This window comes from Miscanthus floridulus, chromosome 8 (assembly GCF_019320115.1).
Source record: "Miscanthus floridulus cultivar M001 chromosome 8, ASM1932011v1, whole genome shotgun sequence".
Classification (NCBI taxonomy): domain Eukaryota; kingdom Viridiplantae; phylum Streptophyta; class Magnoliopsida; order Poales; family Poaceae; genus Miscanthus; species Miscanthus floridulus.
Window position 1 is genome coordinate 128,628,552 of NC_089587.1, and position 21,594 is coordinate 128,650,145.

At 39.1% G+C, this 21,594-nt stretch overlaps 1 non-coding gene across 1 annotated transcript; it reads right to left on the reverse strand.

The window, feature by feature from the left end:
* Positions 1-20,926: 20,926 nt before the first annotated feature.
* LOC136478617 (small nucleolar RNA R71) lies at positions 20,927-21,035 on the reverse strand. Its single transcript, XR_010764339.1, has one exon. It is a non-coding gene; the product is annotated as a small nucleolar RNA R71 (small nucleolar RNA).
* Between the last annotated feature and the right edge of the window lie 559 nt (positions 21,036-21,594).

Genomic DNA, 21,594 nt, shown 5'->3' on the forward strand with positions numbered 1-21,594 from the left:
AATACTTTGAAATATAAGAAGGTGAATGAATGGTATTTTTAAAATTTTATGCCTCCACGGTAAATATTCCTTACGGTTTTTTACTCCGTAAAACTTATTTACATGGGGCTTGAATTTTATAGTGTCATGATGAGAATTTTTATTTTATTTTTCTAATGCAAGTATTGAAAAGTAAATATGCCAATGCAATGTCAAAAGTAAATATGAATAACTACTGAATTTACCTCCCGACGAGGGTTCATAATTTTAAGTTTGCTAAACCGGACTTCTCTAGTCTTTTTTATTCTTTGAGTGCATCATTTGGCCCCGAAGAAGAAGACCTTGACGGTTGCACTTGTTTCTCATGCCACTCCAAATTCAAGCATTGTTCTGGTCTTGGCTTGAAGGTGAATCGCTCTTCCTTGCCATTAATATGGAATTTGATTTCTTCAGCTCCAACATCGATGTGAGCATTTGTAGTGCTCAAGAAAGGTCTTCCAAGTATGAGGGGTGTCTTCATGTTTTCCTACATGTCAAGTACTACAAAATCCACTAGAACAAAGAAGTTTCTTATTTTTACTAGAATATTCTCGATGATTCCTATAGGGTAGCGGATTGATTGGTCGACTAGTTGTAGGCACATCGATGTATGTGTGAGCGTTGAAAAGTTGAGCTTGTCAAAAACCTTTTTGGGCATGACACTGACGCTTGCTCCAAGATCGCATAGTGCATTCTCAAAATTATGGTTTTCGACCGAATAATCGATAGTGAGACATCTTGGATCCTTCTTCTTGGCAGGTGATGTATTCAGGATGGCGGCACTACACTCCTCTGTTAACTTGATTACCTCAGTGGTGGGCAGTGGTCTTTTGTTGTTGAGGATGTCCTAGAGATACTTCGCATATGTGGGTACCTGAATAGCATCTAACAGAGGAATATTGATATATAACTTTTGAATTACCTCTACAAACTTACCAAACTGCTCAACCATTTTGGCTTTTCAATTTCTACGTGGAAACGGTAGGAAGGTGGTGTCATGAAAATCTTGCATCATTTCTTGTGCTTGTGGCTCAACTTCTTCAAGCCTCATCATCCTTCTTCTCTTCTTGCACTACTATCGGTGTCTTACCTATCCTTGTTGGATATGGAGGATCATGAGTAGACTTGCCACCTCTTGTGGTTATGGCATTGACCTTTTCAAGGTTAGTGGCAAAAGGTAGAGCAGCAGCCAACTAGGCTAATTGAGATTCTATCTTTTTATTATAGCTAAGTTGGTCTTTTATAGTAGAAGAAAAACTATCCTATTTAGTGTTTATGTTTTCTGAATCCTTATCATTAAAAGCAAGCTTTTTAGAAATATTCTTGTTAATCCTGGCTTGTTCTAAGATCAAGTCTCTCAAGGATGGTTGTTTAGGATTAGAAGAATTATAATAATTACCTGGGTACTTACCTTGGTAAGTTGACCATTGTTGTTGTTGCCCCCATCCTTGTCTCTATTGTTGTGGAGTAGAATTGTTGATGACGATGTTTGCATCCTCTTGATATTCAGGAAAATCAACCCCCAAATATTCTCCACATATATTTTGAGCATTGTAAGCATCTTGTATAGCTTGATGGTCTTTCTTGTAATTGGCTTGCTGTTCAAGCCAATTCAATAAGACATCCATCTTGGTTGACAGTGCACACACCTCTTCTAGTACTTCTTCACTCTTATTGCATAATTGAATATTGCATTGAGACTAGTCCCTGATTAGAGGCTATCTTCTCCATAAGAGTTTCAACTTTACCAAGAAGAAGTGACATAAATGATCCTCCAACAGTAGCATCAAGTTGTTCATGAGCTTTCTGAGTTAATCCATGGTAAAAACTTTGCATGAGCAACCAATCTTCCATTCCATGATGAGGACAATCTGAAATATATTCTTGGAACATTCCCATGCTTCTAGATCTAATCATGGCCGTCCAAATCTAATCCGACGGCCCAAGATCAAGGATACCCCTTCGCTGCGAGATTTGCAAAAAAACCCTTATAATTTTTTAGTCTTAACCTGTGGTCCATAGCTGCCTTTCTAGATTATGTTTTCTTCTTTGGAAAGCATAGTTTCTTCGGTTTAGATCCAAAATACGTTTTCACTTATTTACATATTTGCCACTAATTTTGTTTTAGCCATAACTTCTTCGTTTTAACTCTGATTTGACCCATTCAACTTGCATTAGGTTTGTAATTTCATAATCTACATGTTCATACTACTGTTAAGTATGTTTTCAACTTTCAAAATTCAAGGTTAGATTTAATCTACTATTTTAATAAAGGAAGTCTTGTTTAATTCATATCTTCTACGTTTCAGCTCCGAATTGACCCATTCAAGTTGTGCTAGATTCATTGCAACAGGATCTACGCGTTAGTAACAATGTTTATCATGACACTATTTCTAGAATTTCATTGTTTAAACTCTAATTTGAAAAATAATTATGCAACTAGATTTTATAAATAAAATATGATTTGTTTTACTTTAGTTTTATAATTTAAATCTAAAATTGACTTAATTCAATTTATATTATTTATAAAATATCTTATATAAATGAATTTATATAGTTAAAATAAATGAAGCCTAATAGTTTTTTTTTCACGGATAAAGCAAATCTATCGGCAGATGTATCTTCTTCACCGTAGCTCCGATTAGTGTGCTTTTCGCGTCTGTGTGTTCATAGCGAGACGTAGATTCGTTTTACAAACTTTTTCATCTTGATTTTATGTTTGGTGTACTAGTTTTAATTTAGATCTATTGTTTGCTTCATGTATGATTGCATGGATGCTTGTGTGGTGCTTTATGATCTTGTCCAGTCGATGAGTTATACAGTGGTGAATCAAGAAGCAGATTTATGAAGTTTTGGACTTGAAGAAGGATCTGAGTTTAAGGCAAGTATAGCATGGGATCTTCCTTGTTGTCCTATTCACCTTAATATCATTTTAATCATATGCATGTGTCTACCTTGGCAGCCGTAGTAATTTTCCTAGCTATTTGATATCCTGGATTCCTTGATTCCTATGGGTAGCATTAGGTAGTATGATGCTAGTGCTCAACTAAAACCATGATCTTGTAACTTGACTAATGGTATATGCAATAAACACTAAAATATGCTTTTTAGCAACATGGAACAAGGGGGCTAGAGCATTAGGATGTTTTATGGTGCTCTAGATTCCTCTCCCTAAGGACTTATCTATAAGTGATCATTCGGGACTTACAATACAACTGTGAGGGATATATGGCTCTAGCTTTAGCTCAGTATGATGACCTTTTCAAGCTTGTTGGAGGTTACCTTTATTGGTGTAAGAATGGCTTGCCGAATCGGGTATAGGACAACCTCTGTCCCCTTATGTATAGGCTACATGTCATTGTGCCATCGGGAAGGGGGGTTCCTACATCTGTTTGCCGAGTCAATCTAATGGCCCTAACTTGTTAGACGAACCTTTGAAAGGCTTCATAGCGAACCCTGCCAACCTTCCTTGGTAGTGGGTCAAGCGGTTGATCACCTCAGGCGAAAGGGTAAATCATGACTCACAATGAAAGTGTACAACCTCTGCAGAGTGTAAAACCGGTACATCAGCCATGCTCATGGTCACGAGTAGCCTTGGTATCCTTATGAAATAGATGATCATTAACAATTAATGATGATGGATACTAATGATACTGATGATAAAGATGCTCACTAATGATTACTGTTTATGTTATATAAGCCATGCTCATGGTCATGAGCGGCCTTTGAACCCTTACGGAATAGATGATGAACACTAATGATATGGATGATGAAGATGCTCACTAATGGTTAATTGTTTATGCTATTCATTATTCATGTTTACCCGATCATGTATTTATGTGGACTTGTGGATAAACTTGTTGCCACCCTATTGCTAAAAGATGACTCATTAAAAGCTAATCACAGTTAAACTAGTATCCGCCTTTTGAGCCTCATGAACCCCATGTTATATTTGTAGAGTACGACATGTACTTACGCTTGCTTTACTTTTTAAATCTTTGGAAAAATCCCAGATGGGTACCAGGTTGCTAGAGTTTGGAGGACTTAGGCTTGTGATCAACCAGTCAGTTGTCCCTATGGAATTGGAGTCTTCACCTGAAGATCGGAGTTGTCTTTCCGCTATTTGCTATCTAAGGTTATATTCTTTATACTAAGTACATTATATATTAAGTATTGTCTATTGATATTACCCTTATTTATAGCTATATGTGAGATTTGACTTCCTAGGCTCACATATGGTGTGTTTCTAGTTTTGTTCTTAAAACCGGGTGCGACAAAGTGGTATCAGAGCAATGTTGACTATATGATGCAAGCCTAGTTAGAACTAGACTGTTCTAGTATGGTTTCATCTATGCTTACTTCTTGCTTTCTCCCCAACCTTATTATTTGCTAAAAGTTATGCTCATTTTAGCCTTTGTTCTGTTATGAAAACATTGTCTCTATTCTCAATCCTCTCTCTTCAGTCTAAATAGATGGGTAGTAATGAGGAGACCACCAGCATCAAAGGTCAGGAGGACCTAGGCTATGTTGTCCTTGATTGCATTCGACAATGAGAAGCTTTTAACTATGCAACAACAAATACTTGAAGGAGTGACTCAATAAGGGAGCTCTCCACAGTGCTTACCACAAGGTCAAACCAACATACCAAAGGGACTAGTGAAGAGACAAGTGGCAGAAGCTTGGAAGAAGATGAAGTCCAATGAAGGTGTTCATAGCAAGACTTTTGGAAGTCAGGATCCATGTCAGTGTTGTAAACATTATGGTTTTTCCTGTCTTCAGGACAAGTCTAATAAGAGGGAAGTTAACGTGAACCTAAGTTGTGAAGCTAATGTGGATAAGAATAGAAAGGAGGTCTCATCAGAGCTAGAATTGGAAAGCAATCAACATTCAGGTTCTACTACCTTGTTACATCCAGCTCCAATCCCTAATCAGATAAACTCAGACTCTAAAGAGTCAGAAGTTTCTCAAGCTAAGATTACTCCACTCTTTCCACATGAGGTATGCATAGATGGGTGGACGATCACCTATAAGGAGTTTCAACCCCAAAAGATCAAGCGAGCTAGAAAGCGGTCCAATCAAACAAAGATGAACCTTTAGAGTCGGCAAGCTGACAGCACACTAAGCAATAATTCTATGGAGTATGACATCATAAGAGATCCAGCTAAGAGAAAGTGTTATCATTGCCAATAGGAAGGACATTATGTTAAATCTTGTCCATAGAAGAATCAACAATTATATCATGGAAGTGGCTAGAGTCGGATCACTATGAGGTTGCTACCAGAAAGTGTCAGTGATATCCAACCCGAAAGATGCATTTGGTGAGAATGACGAATGAAGGAGTCATGCCGGACTAACCAAGATCAACAAAGTGGAGGATGTGTTGTCCTCATTGTCATGCAAGAGATGTTGCCCTAGATGCACTCGCAGCCACACCTTAGTTAAGGAATAGGAGTTGTGCCCTTTATGTAATAAAAACGATAGTATCGCAAGTTGAGTCAATGATTGAATTGTGCACCTTTATTGCTTTGTTGATTTGTCATTATGCTTATGATTGTTTTGGATCTTTGTAATGACTGCAATGATCTTGTTGGGTGTTCCCACAATTTTATTTAGTTCATCGGCTTAAGGCATAAGGATTAATGCAATAAATAGATGGGTTCCGCATATCTCCTGTTTTCCCTATTCTATCTTTTGGAGCAACCTATCTCTATCGTCTTATACCTCTGTTCTTGGATGACCTAAAATCATGGAAAAATTTTGGACAATAGTACACTTCCATATATTTCTCTGACCACAAGAATCAGCCAGATAGCTATTTTGGTTATGGAGATACGAAAATCACAATGCAATGCATCTGTGCTGTTTGGAACCTGGAACAGTTTCTGTTGTGCACTGTTTTGACCAAGTAAACTGCAGAAATTGGAAAAGTGTTCTATTAGGAATTTGTGGAGAATTTTATAAGCTTTCCAACAGTATAAGCTACAACTTCATTGGAATTAACAGAATGAGAGTTACAGCTGTTTTACTATGCTGCTGTTTTTCGGCTCGCGAGGAATTTCAGAATTTCTTGTCCTTGCCCATATACAAGAGTATCATCGGGATGTCAGAATGTCTTGATACTAGTTAGCTCAACTAAAAGAAGGTGAAAGCTTATGCTTGGTGTCCCCTAGTTAGTCTTTTCTTAAGGGGGTAGCCAAGTTGAAGAATTTGCAAGATGAAGTGTCCTACATTCTAGTTTACGCAGCGGAAGCGTGGGGGTACTCAAGGATGTAAGAGAGAACTCAGAGTATTAAATAAAGAGGTTTGGTTAGAGGGAAGTTTATCCAAGACCACCAAGATGACGATAAAGCTATTGGAGAAGCTTTTAAGTTAGTTTGGATCAAGAGACCTCGGCTAAGTATTGAAAGGAGTGAAGGAAAAAAAAGTTAAAGTAAAACCTACGTATTAGCTTTGCCAAATTAGGACAAGAACTTTATATCCACTATGATGCACCCTGTCAAGATGTGGGATGTGTCCTTATATGAGAAGAAAAGTAGTGGCTTGTTCATTAAGTCCACTAAGGAAGCGTGAGTTGAACTACCTAACAGGTTATATGGAGTTATCCATTTTGGAGCATGGAAGTAATATCTTCTTGGAAGAAAAAGTGACATATATGAGGGTCACAAGAATCTATAGGACATCTTCACTAAGCTGGTCTTGAGCTTGTGATATCCTTGTTGGAATGACATTGATTATGACTTGGAAGTGTTATCACTGTGAGGAGCACAGTCATGGACGGTGCCCTTAGCAACGGAGAATTATGCTAAGAAGGTTCGGGTGACACCAAGGACTAAGAATTGTATTCCAAGTTCGAGCAACTTAACCAGAATCATTTATGTTTTGAAGATTGGTAGTAGAATTTCCTTCTGACCAATAAATTTGTCAGGGCTTCATTGGAAGATGGATATTTTAAGAAAGAGAATTGGTATTATAGAAAAGGTGGCCTAGTGATTGGGTTACCTGAGTATTGTTGGAGTACCTGTTAGAATCTGGGAATTAGTTTAGCAAGTTATTTGGAGTAAGGTTAACAGGTATGCAAAGAAAAGTGGAATCCTTACCAAGACGATGGAAACTACACGAGGAAGTGAAGAATAATCTAAAGATGGAGTATTCTTATCTTCTAGTCGAAGTCTTCCAAATCTCGGGGATGAGATTCATCTTAAGGGGGGTAGAATTGTAACACCCTAAAATTTGCCTCTTTTGAAAATAGGTTTAAAATAATTTATTTTTGAATTTTGTGCTCATGAAATATAGGAAAATAAATTTTTTCATTAAATTAAAATTCATCATAAGGTAGCAACATGTTTGAGCATACATGCCTTTGCATTTGATTTATTTGGTTGAGTCGTTTCGATTGAAAATTTAAAATGGTTTAAATTGCTTTTGCAAATGAAATTAAAGATGGCTTTGAAGTAAATGAAAAGAAGGAAAATAAAATTAGGAAATAAATGCATTTAAAAAGTTGTAAAATTTTATTTTTGAAAACTTACCAAAATTGCTCATTTTTGTTTGAATTGAAAAGTGTATTTTAAACTCTAATTGAATTTGATTTGGTTTACATTTGAATTTGGCTTTGAAAACAAACTAGGAAAAAGATTTGGAAATGGAAAACTCTTCTCCATCTTCCTCTCTTTTGGCCCAACCAGCTTTGCTTCTCCGCCAGCACAGCTGGCTGCATGGCCTTTCCCCTGTCCTCCCCGCACAGGGCCTGCCTCTCCTTCCCTCCGCGCTAGCCCACTCGCACCCTGCGCTTCTCTACTCACCGCGTGGCCCAGCTAGCAGCAGCGCTGGCCCAGCTTCGCCCAAGGCCCAGCCGTGCCCGCGTGTCCTCTACTCCCTCTCGCTGACCACCCTGGCCCACCTGTTAGGCGCTCCTTCTTCCTTTGAATCGAGTCCGAGCTGGACTCTACCATGCCGCCGTATCTAACTTCACTACGCTGCCGTGTCGCCCAAGCCGTCCTTGCCTCTTAAATACCCCCCGAGCCTATGCTGCCTCCCTACTCTGCCCTCCAGTGCTGCAGCCATCCACACTGAGATGCCACATCGCTGCCTAGCCCTAGCCGCCTCCATTGTAGTCTACCTCGTCGAGTGCCATGCTATCGTCGCTTCCCTGCTTGCTTCTTTCAGTTCTAGGTGAGTTCCCCACCCTCTCCTCTCTCTCCTAGACCTCTCTGTTCAGGAAAACCATGCACCATAGGCTCTTAACCGACATCTCCGGTGAGCTTCTCGCTATTTGGGCCATGGCGCCGCCGCGCCCGTCATGTTCCGATCGGCCGCCGTCGCCTCTCACCCACCCGATCCAATCACGGCCGTCCAAATCTAATCCAGCGGTCCAAGATCAAGGATACCCCTTTGCTGCGAGATTTGCAAAAACCCCCTTATAATTATTTGAGTCTGAACCCGCAGTCCATAGCATCTTTCCAGATTACGTTTTCTTCTTTGGAAAGCGTAGTTTCTTCAAGTTTAGATCCAAAATACGTTTTCACTTATTTACAGATTTGCCACTGATTTTGTTTTAGCCATAACTTCTCTGTTTTAACTCCGATTTGACCCGTTCAACTTGCGTTAGGTTTGTAATTTCATAATCTACATGTTCATACTACTGTTAAGTATGTTTTCAACTTTTAAAATTTGAGGTTAGATTTAATCTACTATTTTAATAAAGGAAATCTTGTTTAATTCATATCTTCTGTGTTTTAGCTCCGAATTGACCCATTCAAGTTGTGCTAGATCCATTGCAACAAGATCTACGTGTTAGTAACAATGTTTATCATGACACAATTTCTAGAATTTCATTGTTTAAACTCTAATTTGAATAATAATTATGCAACTGGATTTTATAAATAAAATATTATTTATTTTACTTTAGTTTTATAATTCAAATCTAAAATTGACTTAATTCAATTTATATTATTTATAAAATATCTTACTATATATATGAATTTATATAGTTAAAATAAATGAAGCCTATAGTTTTCTTTTCCACGGATAAAGCAAATCTATCGGTAGATGTATCTTCTTCACCGTAGCTCTGATTAGTGTGCTTTTTGCGTCTATGTGTTCGTAGCGAGACATAGATTCGTTTTACAAACTTTTTCATCTTGATTTTATGTTTGGTGTACTGTTTTAATTTAGATCTATTGTTTGCTTCATGTATGATTGCATGGATGCTTGTGTGGTGCTTTATGATCTTGTCCAGTCGGTGAGTTATATGTGGTGAATCAAGAAGCAGATTCATGAAGTTTTGGACTTGAAGAAGGATCTAAGTTTAAGGCAAGTATAGCATGGGATCTTCCTTGTTGTCCTATTCACCTTAATATCATTTTAATCATATGTATGTGTCTACCTTGGCAATCGTAGTAATTTTCCTAGCTATTTGATATCCTGGATTCCTTGATTCCAATGGGTTATTGCATTGGGTAGTATGATGCTAGTGCTCAACTAAAACCAAACCATAGAATAACTAACCCTCGGACGACTAACTTCTGGATGGCTAACCGCTGGCATTTTATTTACCGAATTTGTTCCACAAGTTTTGTTGTTAGTTTATTTTGCAGAAAGATGAATAAGTATTTAGGGAAGCTCAAGCGCGTGGCATCGTTCCGTTTGATGAGAAGCACTTCTTCTAGAGGAAGCACCGACATGCAGATCAACGTTCCATCTCCTATTGTCGAAGCACTGCCTGGGTCATCATTAGCTAAGAGGAACATTCTCCTAGAAGAGAAGCATCTCAAGTTTTGGAATAAGACAGAGAAAGAGGCCTACAAGCAGCTGAAGACTAGGAGGTTCATTCACACTTTTGTCTATGACCCAACCCTTCTGCACGCAACAGGTATGGTTTTCGAATTTGAAATCATATTTAGAACTATTGGGTGGGAAAATGTTTAGCATATTGATGAGCTGGGGTCTAAGCTTTTAACCGCTGAATTTCTATGCACCCTACAAACCACTGATCCTAAAGTTACATTTAGACTATTTGGGAAAGATTTTTTGTCCCCTAGAAACAGTTTAGTGAGCTTTTAGATTCAATGCATAGTGCGTAGTTGACATAGATTATGCTTTGTAAGATTTTAATAGGACAAAATTCTAGAAAGAAATATCCAAAGAACTTACTTGTCACCATCCTCACACTAGTGATATTCATCACCCTACCCTACTGCTTTATGCATAAATGGCTAAGATTTTCTTTATTTCCTGGAAATGATTTTCGTACCATAAGGATTGATGAACTCAAGTTGCTTTATGCCATGGTTAAGAGAAGAAAGGTTTCACCTATTAAACTCATGATGAAACAATGGAAGGAAGTTTTTGAACTCAAGGGAGATGTCGATTGCACCTCTTTGGTCACCTACATCGCCCAAAATTTGGGTCTTTTGAAAAATGCTTCTTTTGCTTATATTGAAGACTTTGACCGCTGGTACATCGATTATGAATATTTTGTCCAGGCTCACATACTAAAAAAGAAAAATAATGGTCAACTTGTTATGATGTATTTGGGGTATACAACTGAGATTCCATTACCAGACTAGAACCTTGGGTTTGTATGCGGTGAATTCTTTTGTCTTTGATTTACAGATTAAGAAAGCAGCACCTCACAGAAATTCTATGAGAATTACTCGCAACCCACAGCCCCGGTACCGAGGCGATGATCCAATTCTAGAGGGACCGGCTTTCACCAGCTATGCAGGCTAGGATCAACTAGGATCTTCCCGCATATACCAGCCTGAGCATGTTGGTTGGGAGCAGTCCGCTCCTCAGCACGTAGAGAGCTCCTAGCAATAGGGCTCAAGCATGCAATGGCAGTATGGCAACTTTGACTACTATCAGCAATAGCCCTATGAAGAAGTCTCAAGCGGCCACCAGGGAGGACGTATGTCCTTCTCTTCCCATGGCTATCATGATCAACCAATGGGCTATCATGACTAGCAGATGGAGCACTCCTGCCTCGACACCTAGGTTGACTGAACACTAAAAATACACAGCAAGACATTCAAAACATGCTTCACCAGCACTCTCAGTGGCAAGCAGAAGTAGGAGACCGCCTCACCAACATCCGCAATACCAGTAGCAGGAGAATGAGAATTGGAACTATTTGTTCAGAAAAGCTTAACTTTGACCATCCATTCTAAAGAACTATAGCAACACCCAACTTGGGGAGGAGGATCCCCCAGTTATCTAAGGTAAGTTCTCTTTTCTAGTATTTTGTTTCCAGTTTCCTTTTCTTTATTTTTTGAGTTTTTCCTATTTATTAAAAAAAGACTGCATAACAAAAACAAAATAAAAATTTGTCTTTATCTTTTATATGTATGAGTAAGGCGTGATCTAAAAAATGAACGAAAAAAGAGTGAGTTTAAAGTTTGCTTTAATTTCTATTTTAAGAGCCAAATAAATAAAAAGAACTTGAAGATGATCTCTAATAATGGAAATGACAAACAATTGCTTTGTTGTAATTCCTTTCAAGTGCCTAGTTTTTCAGCCTTGAATTCTCCCGAGTTTTGGATATGACTGTTTTGACATGAGAATTTGCTCTGAACTTGAAACTCGTGGATAGCAATGCTTGATCTAAGTCTAGGTAATTGATGGATATGATATGAGAACTTCTGAGCTGCTATTTATCTTGTTCTTAGTGATACTAAAATTCTAGGAGATTTCTTTTGAAAAACATAAAAAATGTAACATGATGAATTCCTATATGACAAAACTTGAATTCCTACCAGAGCCAAACATGTTTATATTTAGGCTAGGAAAGCTTCTACTTACATATGCTACTTGTTGTGCATTGAGTTTTGTCAAGCTTTGTTGACCCTTATGAGAGGTTTGTCATGCTCTTAAAATCAAGATCACGTACACACCACCACATATGCACTATTCCTACACTAGGAGTAGGTGCAAAAACATGCATTCCATTTAGATCCATCCGAAAAATGTTCTACTCCTACACTAGGAGTAAACACCAAAAAATCCTTGATAGGTTTCATCCATCAAATAAATGCTCCAAGTTCTTATAAATATCTCTCAAAAGTTTTGTTGTAGAAAAGAGGCATGGGCTATGCAAAAGTTATTCATATAAAAATAAAAAAGAGAGAGAAAAAGAAGAAAGAATTGAAAAAATTGGACAAGTGTCCGAGATATTAAAACAATGGGTACCTAGATGCCCGCATGAAAAAAATGAGATGAATAAGATAGCCCATGTTTTCCTGCAATTGTTTCTAAGTTTCAAATAAGAGATATGTTTCAAGGAGCATAGCAGAATTAGGGTAGCCACCATATATTCCACACACATGCACATCTTGATTTGATTGTATTACTTAACTCTCTTTGGATCCAAGGTTTGACTTTACAATATATGTATTGCAAGTATGCTCTTTCATGTTATCACCATTCCTATGAGCTCCACATAAGGTTTAGTTGTAGGAGGAGAAAGGCATAACATCATTATTGCCTTGGTGAGGATCCACAAATGCCACATATTTTGAGAGACTTGAGAGTGTCATATAATGGAATCTCTAAGTTTTATTTTGAAAACTTGCAAAAACTCTGGAATAATGGTTAAACAAAGAACATGAGACATAGTTCTTGATTTGATTATTCTGTCTTTCAATTGCTCAAGACCCAAGTGAAGGCTACAAGCCCCATGGTTGAAGGTAATATGGGTGAGTTTGAAAAATCACACCAGTTTGTTCTAATCTAGAGAAGAATTCATGTTTGAACGCATGTGTACTTTTGAGGAGTTGCTACAATGTTTTCAAAGATCCTAAACTCCTGATCCATTGCTAAGTTTGGCATTGCTCAGGGATGAGCAAAGGTTAAGTTTGGGGTGTTTGTTGATGGTAGTTATCATCCATCATGAACCGTCAATATAACTTGAATTCGTGCATGAAAATGATCACCAACATAGACTTAGGGGTTTAAACTGACAATTTTCACAACTTTTGGTGAATCTATACCTTCAGTAGGGTTTATCTAGAAAACCATCAAGGAGGATCAATTTGTTAAATTAAATCATGTTTTTTCGTGGCATAAACAACTCTAGAAGGTTCCAAAGAACACTAGAAGACACTCCACTAAAGTGGGGCTGAGAGGCTTCTAGGTGGGATCGACCGGTCCCACCTATAGGCCAGTTGGTTCCCTAGCACCACATGTCAGCCTCTGCTTCGCACATCAGTTCTCCATCGCCTTAAGGATTGCATCTCCACCATTTATTCAAGTCGGTTTGATCCGAGGGCTCAGGATTAATGCTCCGGCCTATATATACTAGCCCCTACCCCCCCTCCCTCCATCATCTATCATTGGATCATAAGTCAAGATTAGAAATTAGGGTTTCTAGAGAGAAGAGAATAGAGCTCTAATTCTTCATGGTTCTAGTATAGGCTAGCTAGCAAGATTTAAGTAGAGTTGGGCATTTGCTCTGGATTTTGGATTCGCCGTCTAGAGGCTGGTAAAGCCATTATATCTCTCTCTCTATTTATGACTTTGTGCTACTTCAATACTATGTTGCTATTTATTATGTTCCTAGTTTGCTCTAGTTATATGCTTGATATAGTCATGATTGATAATGAATTTATGCATATGTTCGCAAAGCGCTTAGCTCAGTACTTGAGTGAGTTAAGTGGTCGACATTATGTAAGCGTGGTGCTTAAATATTGTTTACCTGTAGATGCACTCTACACTCTGAGTCATGTGGTATATCATGGATGTGACACTCCCGTTGAGTCCTTTGTAGTCCACTCCCCAATTGTAGAACAAGTAGAACCCGGTTGCGAAGGGAGACAAGCTTTGTTCTTGATCTTCCTTAGTAATGTTCCTTATGCATAGATACAGAGTTAATTATGCTATAGATGAGAGTGTATATACTTGGGTGTACAAAATACTTAGTAAATAAGGAATGATTTAGGAATCTTTGCTCTTAATTAATCTCCTGCTTAGCCATACTATATTTTTGAGTCTCTATTTCTATCTCTAGAATACTATCAATGCTTTACATATATCATTTCACTTACCCCTACTATAGCATGAGAGTTGATGATCTTATCATAAGTATACATATTTGTCAATATCTCTATGCCACCCCATCACTCCTCCCTATGGATAAAATATAAATAACGATACCTCATATATCCCCAGGTGAAATGCTACAATGGTATATTATCTATGTGCTTGTGGATTACTTTAACATATATGATTTTCTCTAAGTTTACAAGTGTCATTAATAATTACAAAACAATGCATTTCTAGCATTATTGCTAGGGATGACAACTAAGTATTAAGGTGATGCTAAGAAATGCCAACAATCTACAATCATTAAGGTCAAGCTCCTATTCAATGGCAGCACCTCACAAAGGATGGAGAAGGAGCACCTCACAAAACTTGCACTAGCATCATAGTGTGGAGCTTTATATTCCATAATCTTGCTACCTTTGAGGATTGAGGGATGCAAATCTACATCTCAATCCTAAAAGGCAACAAGATTATGGAATCTAAAGCACCTAATCTTGAAGGCTTTCTCCAAACACTAGCATCCCTATGAGGTGCTTTATCTCCATCTTACACCTCTCATGGCCAGGAGGCCTGTGAGAGGTGTAAGGATGAAGACAAAGCACTTCTTCACGATGAGGAAAGATACAATAGCTCACGAGTGTGTGGATTCAAGAGTGTGTGGATTGTGCCCAAGAGGTACATCCAAACCCTAGTTAAATGGGCCAACCTTGAAGATGGAGAAGTGCAAGTAATGGTGATGCAACTGTGTTGTGGGTAGTTGGGAAATAACTCACGCTGACTTTACCATCAGGAAGACCAAACAGTCATGGAGTGCCGCATGGCCATATCACGTATCCCAGTCGGCTTGGTTTTTCATACAACTAAGAAAATACCACTACCGCATCTATTGTTAACCCGTTGGTGGTAGAAGTTTCAACTGTCGATCTCCTTCCTTAGGAGGCCTTGCTATCTGTCCAACCAGGTAGTGGAAGTAAAACATAGTCTCTTCTATTGCTAAGATAGTGAATGTGACGATAGTGATAAGTCAATCTGTAGTAGTGTTTGTGCTTGGCCCTAAGCTCTTTTAGGAAGGCTCTGAAGGTTTTGTCAATGAAGTGAGATCCCCCATCGCTTATCACCATTCTTAGTGTTCTAAAGCGAGGGGAGATCACTTTATGGAACATCTTCCTTGCATGCCTAGCATTAGCAGCTCTACATGGTAATGCTTCCACCCATTTTGACACATAGTCAATGGCGATAAGGATGTACTCACTATCATGGGACTTTTGGAACGGCCCCATGAAGTCTATGCCCCAAACATCGAAGATCTCCACTTGCAAGTTGTAGTGGAGGGGTATTGCATTGCGAAGCAGTGATGCCACCTTGCAGCTAGTATTTTCGACACCTTCGAATGAATTCCTTAGTGTCTTCATACATCATCGGCCAGAAGAATCCGCATTGCCCGATTTTGGCCTGTGTGCGGAATAATCCATAATGGCCTTCCGTACGGTGCTACATGGCACTTCTCAATGATTTGCAACCCTTCCTGCCATTGGTACTCATCTCCTCAATAGGCCATTAGAGCATACCCTGTATAGGTATGGGTCATCCCAAAGGTGACATCTGCTCTTAGCTTGGAGCTTTCTCTTGTTTTCCCCTAGTGGTAAGTATCCTAAAACCATGAAGTTCATGATGTTTGCATACCATGGGTTGGAGTTCGTCACCTTGAGTAACATGTCGTCGCGTAGGAAGTCATTAATTGGTGATTCCTGCACGTTAGTGACTTGTATATGGGACAAATGATCTGCAACGGTATTCTCTACTCCCTTTTTATCTTTTATTTCAAGTTCAAATTCTTAGAGTAAGAGAATCCATCTTATTAATCTGGGTTTTGCATCTTTCTTAGTGAGCAAATATATTAATCCAGCATGATCTATGTAAATGATAACTTTTGCTCCAACTAAGTAAGATCTAAATTTATCAATAGCAAAAATGACTGCAAGAAGCTCTTTTTCAGTGGTAGCATAGTAAAGCTAGGCTCCTATTAGCGTTTTGCTAGCATACACAATTGCATGATGCTTCTTATCTTTAGTTTGGCCAAGGACCGCACCAACAACATAGTCACTAGCATCACACATGATATCAAATGATAGTGGCCAATCGGGTGGTTGGATGATTGGTGCTGAAGATGAGTGCTTTCCTAAGAGTGTGGAAAGCATCTAAGCACTCATCTATGAACTCAAAAGGTGCATCCTTAGGTAAGAGGTTTGTGAGGGGTCTAGCGATTTGTGAAAAATCTTTGATAAACTTCCTATAGAACCCAACATGACCTAGGAAGCTGTGGATTCCCTTTACGTTCACGAGGGGGTGGTAGTTGCTCGATAACCTCAATCTTAGCCTTATCTACCTCAATCCCCTCTTAGACACAAGGTGCCTGAGAATGATGCCTTCACTGACCATGAAGTGGCACTTTTTCTAGTTAAGTACTAGGTCCTTTTCTTGGCATCTCTGCAAGACTTTATCTAGATTCTCCAGACAGTGATCAAATGATGTGCCATAGACTGAAAAGTCATCCATGAAAACCTCCATGATTTCTTCTATCATGTCTGAGAAGATAGAAATCATGCACCGTTGAAATGAAGTGGGCACATTACACAACCCAAATGACATTCTGCGATAAGCGTACATTCCATACGGGCATGTGATGGTCGCCTTGCTTTGATCATCGGGGTAGATGGGAATCTGATGATACCCTGAATACTCATCGAGAAAGCAAAAGAAAGAATGCTTCACCAATCGTTGTAACACTTCATCAATGAAAGGGCAGTGGGAAGTGGTCTTTCTTTGTTGCCGCGTTGAGTTTCTGGTAACAAATACACATTCTCCACCCCATGATGTTTCATTGTGGAATTAACTCATTTTTATTATTTTCTACAACCGTCATTCCTCCTTTCTTTGGAACCACTTGGACGGGGCTAACCTAGTCACTATGTGGTATAGGATAAATAATCCCAGCAGTGAAGAAGTTTGAGGACTTCCTTCTTCATGACTTCCTATGTCGCATTATTAAGTCCTACGCTGAGGCTCATGAGAAGGTGTACTCGAAGGATCTATCAGAATGCGATGGGTACAAAGAGTCAGGCTAATCCCCTTGACATCTTGCAAAAGAATACCCGAAGACTGGCCTATGTTTTTCTAAGATGGTGATGAGTTTTGATGTTTCCTCATCAGTAAGCTTGTCGCTAATGATGATAGGAGTTTCTTTGTTGCCATTTAGGAAAACATAACGTAGGCTAACGAGAAGGGGTTTTAGCTCAACTGGAGGTCATGCTAGCACTTCCTCTTGAGGAAGATCTATAGTTTCTCCTAAGTCATCCTCTTCTATGAAGAGTTTCGCATCCTTTTCTAAGGACTGACTCAGGAGATTCAAAGGGTAAAACTAACAAGACTGCACTTCCTTGGGCAAGTCATGATAGGGTAGAGGGTCTATCACCGAGTTTTGGCTCGCATGATTGGAATGGAAAAAGTGTATCTCCCCTTTATACTTAGATCCCCTATTTTTGGTGGGTCTATGAAAAGTTTTTCTAGGGGAGGCCCTATCATGATGTTGAAATCTGATATGTCAAAGACATGGAAATTGAGGGCCATTTCAACATTGCCATGGTGGAGTGTTATGTTGTGTAGAACCCCAAGTTCTTTTAGGCTAGATTGTGGGGCGACTCTAAAGAACTTGACTGTTGGAGTAGGAGGTTCTTTGCCCAAACAGGTGAGTGTGAAGGAATTTGACATGAGGTTTGCTCCTACAATTGGATTATACAACATATCCACCCTAGTTCCCTTGGATTTTACATCAAATAGGTAGAGAGGGGGCATGAATCTAAATTTCTTTAGAAGAAAGCTCTCCCTCGTCTATCCATTCGCTACTCATGATCATGGTGAAGTCCTTGATGGACTCCCTAAGAAATTCTTTGTCTAAGGAATCACAAGGAGAGATAGAGACTGGTGGCCTCCTTTGGCATTTGTAATTCGAGGTGTTTCTAAAATCTTCGAAAAAAGTCCTCAAAATACGGAAAGTCTAAAGGTTAGAAACCTTCCCCCGAAACTTTTGGTTCGGGAGAGGGTATCTCTAGAAGTGTTATGGGTTTGGCTTCAGCTAAAGAGACTTCCTCATGGCTTAGCACGAGCTCTATATAGAGGGTTTCAAGTGGGGGAGTGTTCTCTAAAATGCAGTCTAGGAGAGCTTCTCCTTTCGCTGTGGTTTTGTGGGTAAAAGAACCTCCGGCAGCTATATCGAGCTGTAGGGCAGACTCCTTGCTAAGACCTAGCCAAAAATGCTATAATAGCACATGGCTTGGTATAGACAAGTCTGGGCTGGACCTTGATAGGATTGAAAAATGTCCCTAGGCTGCACCTTTGGTTTCCTTCTCTTTTTGTTGGAAGTTGAGGATCTCTTGCCGTAGGGTAGCGATTCGGGATATAGGGAAGAACACAAGACAAAATCTATTCCTTAGTTCTTCCCAATCGCTAGCTACCTTCCCTATGTTATGGGCATACCATTGTTTTGCCCTCTCATCAAGTGAGAATGGAAACAACTTCCATCGAAGTGTTTCTTGTGACATACCTAAAATGATTAGGCAAGCACAGAGCTACTCAAACTCCCTTAGGTGATGTTAGGTGTTGATGGTAGTTAACAACCATCATAAACTAGTCAATATAACTTCTATAAGGGCATGAAAGTAATCACCAACATAGACTTAGGGGTTTAAACAAACAAATTCCACAAGTTTTGGTGAATCTATATTTTCAGCAGGGTTTATTCAGAAAACCATCAAGGTGGACCTATATGTCAGAGTAAATTATGCTTATCTAAAACGAGATGGACACCAGAAGGATCTAGAAGACTCCAGAGGACACCACATCGTAGCAGAGGGTGAGAGGCTGGATGGCCCCACCTGCAGGCTGCCCGGCCTATGGGGCCCACTATCAGCCTCCTCCATTGAATGTCAGTTCTCCACCGCCTTAGGGTTTGCATCTACACCGTTCCTTTAGGCCGGTTTGATCCAAGGGCTCAAAATTGATGCTACGGCCTATATATATCAGCCCTACCCCCCTCCCTGAATCATCAAACCCTGATCAAGTCATTTGAGAAGACAGAAACCCTAATCATCCTCAGGGCTCACCATATTCTAAGGCATAGCTAGCTAGGCTAGGTCTAGAGGAAGGCAAGCTTTTCTTGGATACTAGATCTTGTCAAGAGCGTGGCTTGGTATAGCCCCTTGTACCCACTTTTGTATCATTCATTATTCATATGTTTGCTACAATTGATTCGACATAGTTCATAATATTATTCATGTTCCTAGTTATCATGTTCATCATTTACTTTGATTATATGCTTAGTATTGCTAGATTATCATTATATTCAAGCATAAGTTCGTATAGCGCTCGCTCCATTGTGCATGGGGTGAGTGGTTGACATTGTGTAAGCATGGTGCTTATACGATGTTTACCTATAGATGCACCCTATATTCCAGGCCATGTGGTAGATCGCGGATGTGACACTCCCGTTGAGTCCTTTGTAGTCCACTCTCTGAATATAGGATAAGTGGGATCTAGTTACGAAGGAAGACAAGCTCTGTTCTTAATCTTCCTTAGTAATATCCCTTATGTGTAGATATGAAGTTGATCATAGCCATGACTACTAAGTGTAATTGCACTAATCAGCGTATGCTTTGACTTGTAATTAAGAATGACTTAGGAATTATTCCTCTAATTTCTAATTAGACATGCTAATGCTAAAGAAAGGAGTACTCTGAGTGATCATTTATTATTTATCATTACTTATCATATTTATCTCTTGACTTATCCCTATTGTGAGAAAGTCTAGTTATGGTTTATTTCTCAATCATATGTATAAGTTATCAATACATTCCAACTGTCTAATCTTCCCTCTGGTAAAAATATAAATAACAATACCTAGAATACTCTTGGGTGAAGTGCTACAATGGTATAATTATCTATGCACTTGCATATTCCTTTTTATATATATTCTTTCTAGTCACATAAAATATTAGAAGTACTTCTTAGTATCATTCTAGTAGTGATGCTAAGTAGTACCAACAAGCATTTCTGGCATCATAGCTAGGGATGACAACTTAGTAAAAGTTATGCTAAGAAATGTCAACAACATTTGGTGGTTACTTAAACAAGTGACAAGTTAATAAATACCAACAAGCATTTCTAGTGCCATTGCTGGGGAAGGTTGCTAGGCAATCATGAAATATTGATAAGCTTTTACTTATTGATATGATTGAGAAAACCATTCACCACTACTCTAGCAGGCATACCCTTGCTTTGTCTACTTTTATATCTTATGCAGGGTAATGTATGACTAGTTTTGACCTTCTGACAAACTACGTTGAAAATCTAGAAGCACTACTCAGAAGGACTAAGGCTAAACTCAAGAAAGTTCCTAGCTTTAGAATTGGAAGACAACTAGACAAGGCAAAACTTAAGACTAGTTTTCAAAGCTATGACTAACAAGACTCTCCATGAATTCTCTACTCCAACTACAACCAACATCCATACTGGACCTGGTGATCAACATTGGAGACAATGCTTTTGAGCTTAAGCCAGCTCTCATCAACATGCTACAAGCTAGCCAGCTTTGTGAAAGGCACATGAAGATGCGAGTGCTCATCTCCAACACTTCCTGGAGATTTGCAACACTTTCACCATTAAAGGAGTATCCAGAGATGCCATACTACTTTGCATGTTCCTATTCTCACTCTAGGGGAAGGCGAAGCAATGGTTCTTTGACAACAAAGATAAAAACACTTCATGGGATAATTGCTCCATTGCCTTCCTAGCAAATTCTTTCCCATAGGAAAGACCAATGCTCTGTGTGGAAGAATCTCAAGTTTTCAGCAGCAACATGATAAATCTATCCCTGAGGCATGAGAACGCTTTCAAGATTACATATAAGAATGTCCTCATCATGGGATAGAGAATTGGCTACTCATGCAGACTTTCTACCATGGGTTGACAAACAACACCTATGAGAATATCGATGCTGCTGCTGGAGGTGCTTTCCTGTCACTCACAATCCTAGTTACAATAGCTCTCGTAGAGAAGATGGCCTCTAATCAAGGTTTCAATGAAGAACATCCCTAGACTCGCAAGAGAGGTGGAGGTATGCATCAACTCAAGGAGGTAGATAGGCTGTCTACCAAGATGGATCTCCTCATGAAGAAACTTGAAGACCGAGCCAATAAGAAGCAAGAAGTCATGCACATTCATGATTCCCGCATGACCTATGAAGAATGTGGAAACATTGGGCATTTAGGGAACAACTGTACTAAAACCCATGAGGATGTGAACTTTATCAACAATAGCAACTATTGTCCTCAATAGAATCAAGGATGGAATCAGCAACAGAGGCCGAATTACTAAGGTAATTACCAAGGTAACTATCCAGGTAATAATTTCAATAATCAACCACCCTTGAGAGAGTTAATTTCTGGCCAAGCTAAAATTATGGAGGGCTTATCTAGAAAATTAGCT